The sequence below is a fragment of the Panthera tigris genome, chromosome A3 (genome assembly GCF_018350195.1).
Source record: "Panthera tigris isolate Pti1 chromosome A3, P.tigris_Pti1_mat1.1, whole genome shotgun sequence".
NCBI classification, from domain to species: domain Eukaryota; kingdom Metazoa; phylum Chordata; class Mammalia; order Carnivora; family Felidae; genus Panthera; species Panthera tigris.
The window spans coordinates 39,474,650-39,489,653 of NC_056662.1; the positions used below are offsets into that span (position 1 = coordinate 39,474,650).

The 15,004-nt window shown below is 36.6% G+C and overlaps 1 protein-coding gene across 1 annotated transcript in view; it reads left to right on the top strand.

Annotated features, from left to right (window-relative positions):
* MACROD2 (mono-ADP ribosylhydrolase 2) overlaps positions 1 to 15,004 on the top strand; it is a 2,018,887-nt gene that overhangs the window by 333,855 nt on the left and 1,670,028 nt on the right. The window lies entirely within an intron of this gene.

A 15,004-nucleotide genomic window follows, 5' to 3' on the forward strand; every position in this document is an offset into this window, starting at 1 on the left:
CCATAGTTGGACCCACGTTGGATATTGATTACTGCAGCTAGAATCTAAGTATTCTTTCCCACTCAAAGCGGGGTCCATGGATTTCACACACACACACACACACACACACACACACACACACACACACTGTTGACTATTGAGAGATTGAGAGGAAGGGAAGGGGATTTTATTAATCAGAGAGGAAAGTAAAGTACAAGTATACCAGTTAGGGAAGACTTACTACCATGAGTTTGAAAATTTTAGCATAATTTGAAAATGAGATGGCCTCCCTATTGATATAATAAAGTTGACATAAAATATGAAGTCTTGTGTGTGGGTGGCTCAATTGGCTGAGTGTCTGACTCTTGGTTTTTGCTCAGGTCATGATCTCATGGTTGTAAGATAGAGCCCTGCATTGGGCTGCATGCTGAGCATGGAGCCTGCTTGCGATTCTCTCTATTCCTTTCTCTCTATCCCTACCCCCCTCTCTAAATAAATAAACATTAAAAAAATGTTTAACTCTTAATGTTGATTCAAGAGCCAAAGGGAGACCCGGCTAGTTCTGTTGGTAGAGCATGTGACTCTTGATCTCAGGGTTGTGAGTTTAAGCCCCACATTTGGCAGGTAGCCTACTAAAAACCAACCAACCAAACAAACAAACCCAAATTAAAACAAAACAATAAACAGCCAAAGATACCTATGGTTGTATGGTCCTGAATTTGTTTGTGGAATGGGAAAGACACTTGAATCTTGTTCTCAACTGGTAACTTGGATAGATGAGAGGCAGGCACTTTACCCTTTAAGTTTTTCTTCACTATGGCTTTGATAAAAACATTTGGCTTTTTTTTTTTTTTTGCATTTCTTTATTTTTTATTTTATTTTTAAAAATAAACTGGAGGATAGTATAGGCTTCATCTGTTCACTTTTTCTTTAAAATGTTATTAATTGTTCAGTTATTTTAATTGATTTGAGAAATGATGTATTTTGGACATAGTCTAAGATAGTTGTCAAGTTTTTTTTAAGCTATGAAATTTGATGTTAGTAACTTAATGTGTTAGATCACAAAACAACGAAACATTAATCTGGTAAGATAATTAAGACTTTTTAGCTTTCAGAAGACACCCTGTTTATTAAGCCTTATATTACCACAACTTGGCAAGAACTATCAGCATTACCAATGCTCTTTGAAATTTCTTGGAAAAATTTTCTCTTCACTTTGCTTCTGATGACACATTTTGGTAAATTATTTTGTCATTTGTATCCATTTCTAGTTTTTCTTTTCTAACAGTTGAGTTATATCTTAGAGAATGTCATTGGTGGTAGAAGGGTAGGGATTGCCATGACAGTTGATGAACAATTTTGGTTGATTTTACTGAAAGTTAAAGTTGACAATGTTCATCTGGAAAGCAAACAGTTTTGACAATTAAGGGATACAAGCTGTGAATGTTACATCTAGCGGTTCCAACTATAATGTGTTGATTAGAGCTGTTTCATGAATCCTTCTCAGGAACAGCCCAAGTGTTATGTACTGCTTACAAGGAAAATACAGTCAGTGTATTTGCCATCTCAATGTGCTGATTGCGGCAGCTTGCCCAGAGCTAAACTTGCTGTAATAAAAACTTCTGGACTGGAACATGGTGATGGCATTTATGTTATTTGCCTCCTAAGTTGTTTCTGCCCTATATAAACCCAATGCTAACAGTTCTCAGTTTGAGAACCTCAGAGAGCTCTGTCACTAGGTACTGCTGAGTTCTGTTGTGTTGATTTATTGAAGAATATGTTAGCTGAAGTCTTGCAGTGAACAGTGGAATCTGGATCTTAAGTAGCTGAAGGCGCTGGATTAAAATGGCTTACATCTTTTGACTTTGTCCAGATCATTGTATGGTACTCACTTTGATAGATGCCTGTCAGTAAGGCTGTTGACTCAGTGAATTCCTTGTCCTATGGATCCTTATTACCTTCTAAAATAGCATTAAGTCAGGGAACTTAGACTTAACCAGACCAGCATGATGCTTAAGAAAATTTGGAGAAGTCTCAAGGGAAAATGACTAAACCAGTTTTACAAATGTAGTATCCCTTAAGAAATCAATTGGAGATTAGTTCTAGGAAGTGCCCATGTTTGTCTGCATAGGAGGCTGCATAGATCTCCTGCACATATTCCAAGGTCTGTCTTCAATTGTCCCTTTTTAAATTTCTAGGAATAGCAATGCCTTTGAATGCCTCCTAAAGGAACTGGTTGTGGAGATAAGCCAAAATTAAAAAGAGAATAGGAAAGAATAAAGGTGAAGGGAGTAGGAAATTTGAGATAGAAAGGGTGAGGGATGAGTGATGAAAGCCTTAGCAGTGGTTAGGTCCTATACTTGTAAGGACAATCCGTAGAAGAGTTGGATCTCCTTTTGCTCAGAGAAGATAAGCGTTTTTTATTTGCCAGCTTTCACTGCATTTCCACTGTGTTTTTGGATTACACACCATGTGAATAGGGTTCTTTTATCACTCTCAGTGAAACTGTTATCATCACTTAGCATTACACTGTGAACAATCCTTTTGAAGGCCTACATTTGGAAGTAGCACATGGAATTTCAGCCCTTGTATTATTATTTTTTCTTGTGTTATTTTTTATTGGATAACATGAAGAAGACCTATGACAGATTTCTTTGAGAGAGACCATGATACAGCTTCTTTAGAGTTTTTAAATGGCCTTACTAATAAATTTGATCCCTCAGATAATATCCTTGAGTGAAAGAATTAATTTCCCTAGTCATAAAAAGAATACAGTACTTTTTTTTTTTAATTAGGAACTTTGGAAAACCAAAAAATTAAAAGGAAAAAAAAATCTACCTATCATCTCACCACTCAGTCATGACCAGTCAGGACTAGTTAGGAGTTCTAAGTGGTCCTTTATTTTCCTACGTCTTGAGGCGGTGAATAACTTAAAAGCCTGAAGTGTTGTGCCTGCTTCCGTGGATCCTATTTTAAATAATACCTAGTAGATGCTTTATTTTAACTAATGTTTCTATGGGTCAGTAATATTTGAATAGCTATAATGACTGCATTTAAATTCATTTTATTCCAAATTCATGCAGTATTTAGCAATTCTGTAATGAGGAGATTACAGAGAACTCTCTAATGATTTCACTGTTTTACATCTCCACTTACTACATTGGGTCTCAAACAGCAATAATTCTTGACCACAAAATGTACATGCCTAATGTAATTAATGACTGATTATACTGATACATATACACATTTGCTGTATATAAATGTTCTTCATGCAGTAGAATATCATTGGTCCTATTTTTGGCATCCTTGCACTTGAGTTTCCTTACAAAATTGTTTATGCTTGTATTTCTACTAGGATGTAGATTCTAGATCCCTCAATTGTAGAAGTTGTTCATAGTTTGGGCACGTACATGGCATATATGTGGGGTGGGTGTGGAAACTTAGGAAAATGGAAGCTTTGTTTTTATTTTCTTGAAAAAATGCAGATCCAAGTTTGTGCTAATTTTTACTAATGAGAGATCAACTATACTTTCTAAAGACTAACATTCAGAAGAGTCAAGGAGAAACTGGTTATACCCTTTAAATTATTTTTGCAGTGGGGCGCCTGGGTGGCCCAGTCGGTTAAGCGTCCGACTTCGGCTCAGGTCATGATCTTGCGGTTTGTGAGTTCGAGCCCCATGTCGGGCTCTGTGCTGACAGCTGGGAGCCTGGAGCCTGCTTCGGATTCTGTGTCTCCTTTCTCTATCCCTCCCATGCTCATGCTCTGTCTCTCTCTGTCTCTTAATAATAAATAAACGTTTAAAAAAATAAATTATTTTTGCAGTGAATTTGTTATTTGAATGTTCTTCAGTGATTAGCATTTTTAGCTCATTAGTAATGGCAGCAATGCCATAAATAACTATAACAGACTTCTTGAAGAACCAGACCTCTTGACCAATAAAACCCTTGCCCCAGTACTTTCTGAACTCCTAGGGACAAATGGTAACACGTAATTTATGTGTATCTTTGTCAAATATATTTTCTTCCTTTCTGTTTGCCACTCTCACTTCCCAGATGACATTAATTTTTAAGTAATAGTTTTCTCATGAGTTTTCATGTACTGTTTTGTGAATTGTAATACATGCTTAATGAATATTTGGTACTGATAAATATTCAACAAAATTGCTTAATAAAAAATCATTTTAAAATACCCATTTCTATTACATAGTACTTGTAATATGTCTGCTCACTGGGTGTAACTGCATGCTATTTTTCCCAGGTTCTGCATTTGGGTGCAGCTTTAACTAATGCAGGGTTTTGAGCCTGCCCAATGTAGCACTTACCTGGGAAGCTGATTATACAGATTCCAAGGCCCCACCCCAGACCTGCTCAGTCATAGTCTCTGGGTGATTTGTATCATCAGACAAGTCTAGGAAACCTAAAACTAGGGAGTGTGTACTATGTGTAATTGCTTATTGGTATGTAGGAAAGATTTCTGGATGTGGGTTAATAGTGTTCATTTATTTCTAATGCAAGTCCATTCAAATACCAGAAGAGAAAATTGCTCTGATATGCTCTATAAATTTCAGCTTTTATGTGACTTTGTTGAAGTAATTTTAAAATTATTTTTTAAGCACTTATCATGTACAAAACCCTCTTCTAATATTTTTCGTGTATTTATTAGTATTAGTAGAGGGAGGTGAAATAATTTTTCCAGTGCCAAATAAGGAACAAGTGGGAAAGCGTGGCTTTGGATCTAAGAAATAGAATTTCAGAATTTGAACAATTAGTCCTTGGCTAACTACTTAGCTATTAAATGCTATGTACTTACTAATGTATCAGGCACTACTATACTAAGCACATATACTTCAAATTTTTTTTAACATTTATTCATTTTTTGAGAGACAGAGACAGTACAAGTGGGAAAAGGACAGAGAGAGAGGGAGACACAGAATCCGAAGCAGGCTCTAGGCTCTGAGCTGTTAGCACAGAGCCCAACGTGGAGCTCGAACCCATGAACAGTGAGATCATGGCCTGAGCTGAAGTCGGACACTTAACTGACTGAGCCACCCAGGTGCCGTGAAGCACACATAGTTTAAATTCATTTGCCACTTCTATAAAGTAGAGTTAAGAAAGGCAAGTTTAGGGAAATTAAGTAATTTTCCCTGAGTTACCTTACTAGTAAGTGGTAGAACCAGTGTGGCTTGAACCTGGGTTGGCACAACTCCAAAATTCTGTGCTCTTAACTATTACCCTATATGGAAGAATGACATGTTTGAATATGCTGATATCTTGTCACCTCTACAGTATTTTGCACAAAGAATAGTATCTACTGGGAGCTTTCTAGAAGGTCATTGTGTAACACTTTAATGTCTACATTAAATAATGTCTACGTTTAACATCTATATGAAAACACTTCAGTGTGGACATTAAGTTTTAGAAGAGAGTCTGAAATATATAATTTCTTGTCCCAGAAAGATTTTTAAAGAACAAATTGGTGGGGCGCCTGGGTGGCTCAGTCGGTTAGGCATCTGACTTCGGCTCAGGTCACCATCTCGCGGTCTGTGAGTTCGAGCCCTCGTTGGGCTCTGGGCTGATGGCTCAGAGCCTGGAGCCTGCTTCCGATTCTGTGTCTCCCTCTCTCTCTGCCCCTCCCCCGTTCATGCTCTGTCTCTCTCTGTCTCAAAAATAAATAAATTAAATAAAATAAAAATAAAAAACAAATTGGTTACTCTGTTATCTGCTATAGACTGGCTACAAGTAGAGCAAGGGATTCAGATACTTTAAAGAGATTCTTAACCCTATATTTCTTAATATTAAAAGATAGTATATTTGGCGGATTCTTATGCATTTTGTGCACATTTGAGAAGAAATTACACTTAATTGCCTTCATTTGGGCATTAAATATTTTACACATGTGCAGTTTGTCACAAGTAAATGTTTTCCCTTACTTTGAAATCACTTATAAATGTATGCATTCATTAAAGAGTTAGCTTGAACTGCTCCTCTTTTTCTCTTATTTGTCCCCAAATGAAAGAGAAGTGTTAATTGGTTTTAATGGCCCCTACTGCTACCTCTCTGTCTGGGATTTCTAAGGAAAGGTGAACAATTGGAATAGAACTCGTGAAATTTGTCTGGTGAGGTGAGAAGGTTTAATGTGCTTGTGAACCAGCACATTTCTTCTAGGTAATATTATAACACTATAATAAATATTGAAATTAATTTTCTCTTTTAGACCTAACCCTTTAAGTATATTAGTTAACATTCAAAGAGGAATTTTCTGAAAAAAACATGTTAAGTAAATTCCTGTACCTGGAAAAGATCAATACCTGATAAACCAGGAAATAAGAATCTCTTGTTTAAACGTGTTTATTAAACCAAAGAAAAAACCTCTCTCTCCTTTTCCCTCCCAGCCTCCCCTTTATGAGCAAGGGCATGCTAATTTAGATTTACAACTAGAAGGGGATAGCCAGGATTATGCAGTTTGCTGTTGCACTTAAACAGAAGACTGTAGTCTCCTGAGACCTGTATCTGGCTGCTATCACTCTCTCTTTCCCGATAAAAATGATTCCCACCAGCAGGGGCTAATTCATCCGAAACATTGTCCCTGGTGCTCCTACACTGATTCACTTCAGTAACTGTGTGACTTTATTTAACAAGTAACCATCTAGATATTTGTTCTTCTACAACAAAAAATTTTATAGGGTTTCTGGAAACTATAAAGACTATTACCATTCTAACAGCTTTAAGATAACAGATATTTTTTAAAAAAATGTTATTTCTTCCACTTTTTAGCAGTTGACATTCCTACTTGTTCCTTTACCAAAGGGTAGCAAGGTGTTTTAAGGAGCCCAATCCTGTGTTGGGGAGAGAAAGAAAGGTGTGCCTTTGTTAGTATTTGCTTCTGTGCAATCAGTTCACGGTTCAGAGGAAAATAGAAATGCAGAGAAAGTCTGCTGATCTTGCTTCCTTACTTTCCACTTTTTTTGTCACCCTATGTTCAAATGATAGTTCTAATATCATATACAGGTGAATATTTCTTCATCATCAAAGGTGAAAATAAAATTTACTGGGTATTTACTAAGAGTCAAGTATGAGTTAAGTGCTCCATTTGAAATATGTAATTTATTCCTTACGATTACAGAGACACTATTATCCTGTTTTACAGAAGGTGAAACTGAGGCTTGGCAAAATTGGCTAAATTGTTGAAGGCCATACCCCAACTAAGTAGCAGAAACTAGATGCAAACCCAGATCTGTCTGATTCAAAGACAGTGCTCTTAGTCATCATCTCAAATACCAACGGTACATACAATTTAATAGTGTTTTAGTATATTTTGTTTTACATACTTGGAGTCAGTCAGCATGTCACAAGGAAGAGAGCAACCTAAAAAAGACAGATGTAGGGTTAAGATCCTTGCATTTGGAATCAAATTATTTTTTTGGAGTCTTAATTTTACCATTTATATTGTGTGATATTGGGTGAGTTGCATAATCAGTTTGAACCTACGTGTGTTTTGTGAATTGGGGAGTAAAGGAGATAATGGGTATGGAGTGCTCAGTACATGGTGATAATACTCTACAATCATAGAAGGGATCACAGTTTACAAAGTGCTTTCACAAAGATTGTCTCAGATGATGCTTAGTGATAGAACCCTTTGAAGCTCATTCATTCTTTTATTCATTCATTTAACAATTTTTTTTTTTTTTTTTTGAGTGTCTGCTAGAGATAGTTCTACAGGTTGGAAGGATTTAGGTGAAAGAGCAGGAGAAAAAAGTTCCTTGCCTTCATGGAGTTTGAATTTTGATAGGGATAATAACACATAAATAAAATTATTTAGCATATTAGATAATAACAACAACAGTAAAAGGAACATTTAACTCTCATAGGGAGAATGCCATGAGCCATTCATAATAAAGTAGTTAGAAGCATATTGTGATTTATAGAGTAGAGTAGCTCCTTGTTTTTCCATTATGGACATTTTTTTTTAACTTTATTTATGTATTTATTTTGAGGGAGAGGGGGCGGGGAGGGAAGTGGGGCGGGGGGGGGGGGGTGGAAGGGCAGAGGGAGAATCCCAAGCAAGCTCCATGCTGTCAGTGCAAAGCCGGAGGATGTTAGGCTTGATCCCATGACTTTGGGATCATGACCTGAGCCAGAATCAAGAATTGGCAGCTTAACTGACTCACCCACACAGGTGCCCCTCCTTTTTGAACTTTTTAAAAACTGTAAACCAGTTACAGTTGAACTACCAACTTTTGTTTTTGAATTTGTATTGTTTTAAAACAAAGAACAGATTAACTTTTAATTTTGTTAGTACAAGGGCACCAGGGTGGCTCAGTCCGTGAAGCATCTGACTCTTGATCTTGGCTCAGGTTGTGATCTCATGATTCACAGGTTCAAGCCCCTTGTTGGGCTCTGTGCTGACAGTTTGGAGCCTGCTGGGAATTCTCTTCCTCTCTCAGATCCTCTTCCACTCATGTTCTCTCTCTGTCTCTCTCTCTCTCTTTCTCTCAAAATAAATAAACTTAGAAAAAAGTAAATTTGTTAGTACACATTACCAACGTTCATGAAATCTCTTCTAGCTAGCTCTGAGACTCTATGAATATGGAATTAAATGTAGATCTCTAATATCTTGTCTGTATTTAGTATGTCTGTTAGTATACTGTGAATAAAACATTTTAGTAATTCAAAGATAATTAATGGTTTTCAGTAATTTTTTGTAAAATAATTCTTGACATTTCTTTACCTTTGTAGGCAAAGCAGTAATACTCATGGGTTATATTTCTCAAATTCAGCACCAAGCCTGGCAAATAGGTTAGGTGATTTGGCACTTCCGTTCTGGCTCTTAGAAGACACAAAGGAATCATAAAGATGTGCTGCAGTGAACTCAGACATTAAGATTTTTCTGCCAACTATGAGTTTAAGTTTATTGAAAGCCACAAGAAAGACAAGTGTTATTTTCTGGGTAGTTTATAGCCATTAACTACTGACCTCCAGAAGTTATATCATTTAGCATTGTAGGGCTGGGTCCATAAGCCTTGGGGGGAAATGCACAATTGCACCATTAAAGTGTTTTGAGATTTAATCCTAAAAATGTCTTCTAGTTGTTATCTCAGTAAAAGGAAATAATTGGGGGTGGACAAATTCCTTTTTTTAGTTATTAAGAAATGTATTTAAAGAGAGTGGTTAAGAGCTCAAGCTTCAGGATCAGACAGAGTCCTTGTTCCACCACTCACTATATAACTCTGAGAACGATTCCATTACAGCTCTAAAATACATTTGGCATCTTTCCTTTCTCTCCTCACTACCACCATCCTGTTCCATATTACTTATTTTCTATATAATGGCTAGTGACCTTATTGCAATTGAAATCTGATAGTATAATCCCCACACATCTTTCTCCTCCTCCTTCACCCTCTCCTCTACCAGGTTAAAAATCCTCCAGTGTTTTTTTTTTTTTTTCATTCACTAAAATGAAGTCCAGACTCCTTACATTGGCCTTGGCCTGCAAGACCTTGCATACTGAGATCTGGGCCTGCCTCACTGAACTTACCTCTGTCTTGCTCACAGAGCTTGAGCCCCCTGATATGTTTCAATCTTCAGATTCACTAAGCTGATTTCCTGCTTGAAACTTTAATACACCCCTTTCCTGTGCTCAGAACACTCTTTACCTTATTCTTCACATAGCTTACTCTTTATACCTCAGGTCTTAGGCTTTCCCTTACCACTGAATCTAAGTTGTGTTGTGCTCATTCATAGCACCATATTTTTCTCCTTCATGGCTTCTGTCAGAACTTTTCACTTCACGTTCATTCAGTTTTAGATTAATATCTGAGTCCCCACCTCCTCCAACTATAATCTCCATATCTTTTTGGTTTAGTGCTACATACCCAGCTCCAAGCACAGTTATTGAGTGAGTGCTCAGTAAATCATTATTAATATTGAATGAATAAAATATCTCATTACCTTTCAAAGCCTTAATTTACTCATCTGAAAAATGTGGATAGAAATTATCTGTACAGTTATTGTGTGAATTAAATGAGATTAAAATATATAAAATACTTAGCACTGTGCTTGACAAAGTCCTTAACAAACAGTATCCCAAAAATTCATTAAGCCCACTGTATGTGTGAGACATTGCTAATGTTTTTAGAACATATTTTTAAGAGAATTTTGTTAGATTTTTGTTTTACTTAATCTTTACTGTTTTTTTTTTTTTCCTTTTTATCAACATTGCTCTTCGCATCTAGGAAATTAAAATGTGGCAGTGATTCCATGCCCTTTCAATACAGCACTGGTATGAACTAGCCTCAGCTTTGTAATGTCACAGTTATCAGAGCCATGATGTATATTCAGAAGGGTAATTAGTTTGGGTAGTAGTTTCCTAGACTATCCCTCACCTCCTCCCTGCCCCAGCCAGCTGGCCTTGAAAAAGAAGTGCTTCTTTTATGTGTGCACACAATCAGTCTGTAAAATCCCATTATCCCCAACTTCCCCACCCCTGTGGCTGCATGCTTCCTTTTGAAGCCTTTTAAAAAAAGGAAAAAAAAAAAAACCAAAACAGAAAACTGTCAAGTCAGTTCTAAAGTTCATTTCTAATCTCATTTCACCCAAATAATATAAAAATGAGAAGGAGGTGGGGGTAGGAAGTGGGAGGGATTCATAATGTGATTTGCTTACCTGTTCTCCAGGAGTTACCTTTGATACTTGTGGGAAAGACTGATAAAAGTAGAAATACTTCTTCAGTCTATATTTTGAGATAAAATTAGATTTCATTCTGTTTTGATGTTCAAAGAATAGAGCAAGGTTAATTTGGTTATTCTATTTCTTTTTCTTTCACCTGTTCAGAATGTGTATACTGTTTAGAACAGGAGTTTCTACTAACTTCTCATGACCAACATCCTTTTAACTGTGATCATCTGCTGGAGTCCTAAGTGCAAGGCCCTCCTCTGCTCTATTTTTCTGTTTTGTGTGTCTTTCCATCTGGGAATTTGAATTCCTTTTGGGCCCATCTCTTAACTGCTTCCCCTGGGCCTACTGCAGTCTTCCACTTTTGGGTTCTAACTCCCTCTGTATCTGACATTTTTCTTACCATTCTTTCCATGACCTTGAATTAATTGACATCTGTTCCCTGAGGATTATACCTTCCCTGTCACTATTTGATGAAAGTTTGGTAGGGGAGGGGTGTAGAATATAGGAAGGGACTTTCAAAAAATTTTTTTTTCTCTGTCCCTGAAAGATCACTTCCTGAATATGTTTCTGTCACCATTACTCAAAAACCCTTTCTTAGGAAGTCCTTTTTTTTATATCTGTATCACCTAATCCCATCATCATCTCCCTCCTCTTCATCTCGGGGACATTTCCCCATCTTCCTTAGGACCTGTCTTACAAACCTTACCCTCTTTCCAACCCTTTCCCCACTCTCTCCGAAACTTTGTCCTCCTTGCTGGTAACTCTTCAAAAACTGCAGCTTCTCAGTCACACTTTTACTTCAGTCATCTTAGACTCACAGCATGACTTGGACCACACCTCTCCTGCATCCCAGTTTTCTTCTATCAAATATGCTCCCTGTTCTCACTGTAGATTCTTATCTCTATACGCCATCTTATTCCTAAGGACAGTAAATATTCCCCTTGGTATTCACTTCCTTTCCTTATCTATCTTGATCCCTTCACCCTCAAGACTTCTTAAAGAGTAGTCCTGATCACTGTTTCTGTTTTATCTCCCATTATCCTGTCAATATCCTAGAGGCTTTTACCTCTTTACTCTGCTGACACTGCTTCAAAATCCCTGGCTATCTCCTCCTTTTCTATTTTAAACAGTGTCCTCTTCCAAATCTAAATTCCAGACTACCTTTTGACATCCTCCTTTTTTAATATTTGTAGTTCCTTGATTTTATAATATTCTCCTTGTGATGATTTTCCTCCTTTTTAATTGCCCCTTTTTGGCTTTTGTTTTTGTTTTTTTGACTGCTCTCTGTCTTCTGTCCCCATAAAGGGTGGGTGTCCCTGTGGCTCATCTCTTTTCCCTCCCTCAGCTCACTTCTGTTGCTGCTGTCTTCTACCCTCTAACCTTTAGTAATAATGTGTTAGACTGTTGCGGATCTCTTCCCATACCCTCGTTTCCCACTTCCCAATAGACATTTCCAGATGGATAACATAGAAGTATTTTAAAACCTAATGCAATTATAATTTATCATCTAAGCTGGGTCACTAGCCAGTGTAAGTCTATACTGTGCATATGGTCACCTGTTCAAACCTAAAATGTACAAAAAACTTTGAGATTTTTTTCTAGTAGTTTTCATCATTAAGTGCCTTACCAACATTCTACTTACCTGGCTAAAAGTCATCACCTTCAATTTTCATTCCTTCCTCAGTTCCTAATTCCTAGGAATTCTACCTTTCCTGTATCTTTGAATTATACTTTTTTTTTTTTTCTTTTTTTAAATCCCATTCCACTGGTTAGGCCCTTGTTTTCTCTTGCCTGCAATACTGCATGTCCTTCTACCTTGTCCTCTTACTCTCCGTTTCTTTCTTCTCATTCATTCTTCATTCAATATTCCTTATTTCTACAATATGTCCCTAAAGTACACTAATTGTTTACATAGCTGCCCAGAAACCATTGCCAAAGCATATCATCCAGACTTCTTAGCTGGAATTCAACACACTGCTTACATAAAAAAGCTTTTCCAGCCTTAACTCCTTTATGAACCTTGTATTTCAGCAGACCTATTGGCCTTTCCCCAAATACCTCCAAAATCCATAATCCTCAGTTGCATCAGAATCACTTTTGGAATTAAAGAAAACTTAAAAAAATTGTTTTTTAATGTTTATTTATTTTTGAGAGAGAGAGGGAGGGGGAGAGAGAGAGAGAGAGAGAGAGAGAGAGAGAGAGAGAGAGAGACAAAGCACAAGCAGGGGAGGGGCAGAGAGAGAGGGAGACACAGAATCCAAAGCAGGCTTCAGGCTCTGAGCTGTCAGCACAGAGCCCTATGTGGGGCTTGAACCCACAAACCGTGAGATCATGACCTGAGCCAAAGTCAGACACTTAACCAACTAAGTCACCCAGGCACCCCTGGAATTAAAGAAAACTTTAAATGCCCAACCTTAATCTGAGAGATTTAAATTTAGTTGATCTATATTGAAGCCTGGTTATCTTAATAAAAGCTTCCCCAAGTGATTGTGACCAAAGCTGGCATTGAGAAACATTGTCCCTGTTTTCCTATCTCCATGACTGTTCACCATTTTCTCTACATGGCCAGTATCTACTCTTCTTGTTTTCTCTTTAAATATTTTCTTATCCTTCAATTCCAGCCCTCATTTTACCTCCTTCATGAGATCTTCTTTAATCCATCCAGATAGATAGTTATTTTCCTATACTGCAGTTACAGTAGACTTTCATTAGATTATATGTTTATGCCTTACATCCTCTAGACAGGATACTTCTTGAAGCCAATGCTTCTGCTATTTATAATGTAGAAATCATTCCATATAGGTCGTTGGCTGTTGAGATTATTTGTAGAGAACTTTGAAGTTCTTATCAAAGTGATTGATAAGCATGAGTTATTTTTTGCTAATTTAACCAAAGGTCCAAAAACAAAACACAATAGTTTTAATTCTAAGACTATGCTAAATTAGGATTTGCTAATCATGCTAAGTAGGAGAAAGGAATTAGAACTTTAAATGCCACTATTGTTTTCAGCAGCAGATGAGCTAATATTAAAGTGAATTCAGTGATAGATTGGTTCCTTGAACACCCACGACTCAGGTGCTTTAAAGCATATGGGTCTCTTTGGATTCCTCAGGAAAACTGTCATGTTGGCATATAGCTATAAAATGTGCTTTACTCAGAAACTGTACTTAGTAAAGCAAAGTTTTTTTACTAGTTCATTTGGCACAGGGGAATACTTTTAATAAATAGGCCTTGCTGAAAGAGAACAGTGTTGTTTTTAATAGGGAATGAGAGTATAAATACAGTGATTTAATGCAGTTACAAGTGGCTGCATCCAAAAACAGTTTTTGATTTTTGTCAAACATTCAGCAAGGGAGTGATTTTTCCCTCTTTTTTTTTTTTTTTTTTTGGTAGCTTCCTCAATAGTATTCTTGTTAAATCTATAAGTTGTATATTCAGGATGGGATTTTTCTTTTTCCTACAATTTTCTGTTAGTGCCTGATCAGTAAAAATTGTGAACATTTGTTTGGGATATATGCATATGTATTTATAATAAATTTAGTGCCCTTTAAGTAGATATTTGTATTTTATCATTTTATTAAAAGGAGATACATATATATATTTGTTCAGCAAAGCATTTGGGTTTCATAGACCTAGGAAAAGAATAAACTTTTACACTGTTGTTGCTATTTATATTTCCTGATATAAAACCCGTTTCTGATTTATCCCAGGTAAAATAATTAAAATGCATGTATTAGAACACACATAAAATTTCCTGTGCTCATGAAAGATGCACTAATTGGAAATTAGTCAATATAATCTTTTGGCTTTTGGCTTATTATAAACTCATAGGTTTATAGCGATATAATGGAATCATCCTTTCTGGCAGCACTGTAGCTGAACTACTTAAAACCTCTGGAAGCAAAAGTCAAACTTCCTTCACAAAACGTTCCCTATATTTAAGGTTAATCACATGAGTCTTTGCTAAGTTATTCCTAGAAAACAGGTATTCTTCATAACAAGAAGTCAAAAGAGATAAACTTATTGGGAAACATATGTAGATGGCAAATGAATAATAAATAACATTTCACAGGCCGCTGGAGATGTTTGTCAGTGGACTAGCAAAAGCAGAAATATCTAACAAACCTCTGGAAACACATGGTAAACTTTCTTGATCATAATAGTAGTAACTTAATTTGGTTGAACATTGCGCAGTTTCCATACATATCATCTCATGTAAGAGATGAGAAAGTGGTTTGCTTTTAATTACATACCTAGTAAGTGATAGATCTGAGATGTCAAATCCTGTAATGCCAACTCATACTACCAAAAAGCTATTAAAAAAAAATATTAGTTTTTCAAAGACCATTTT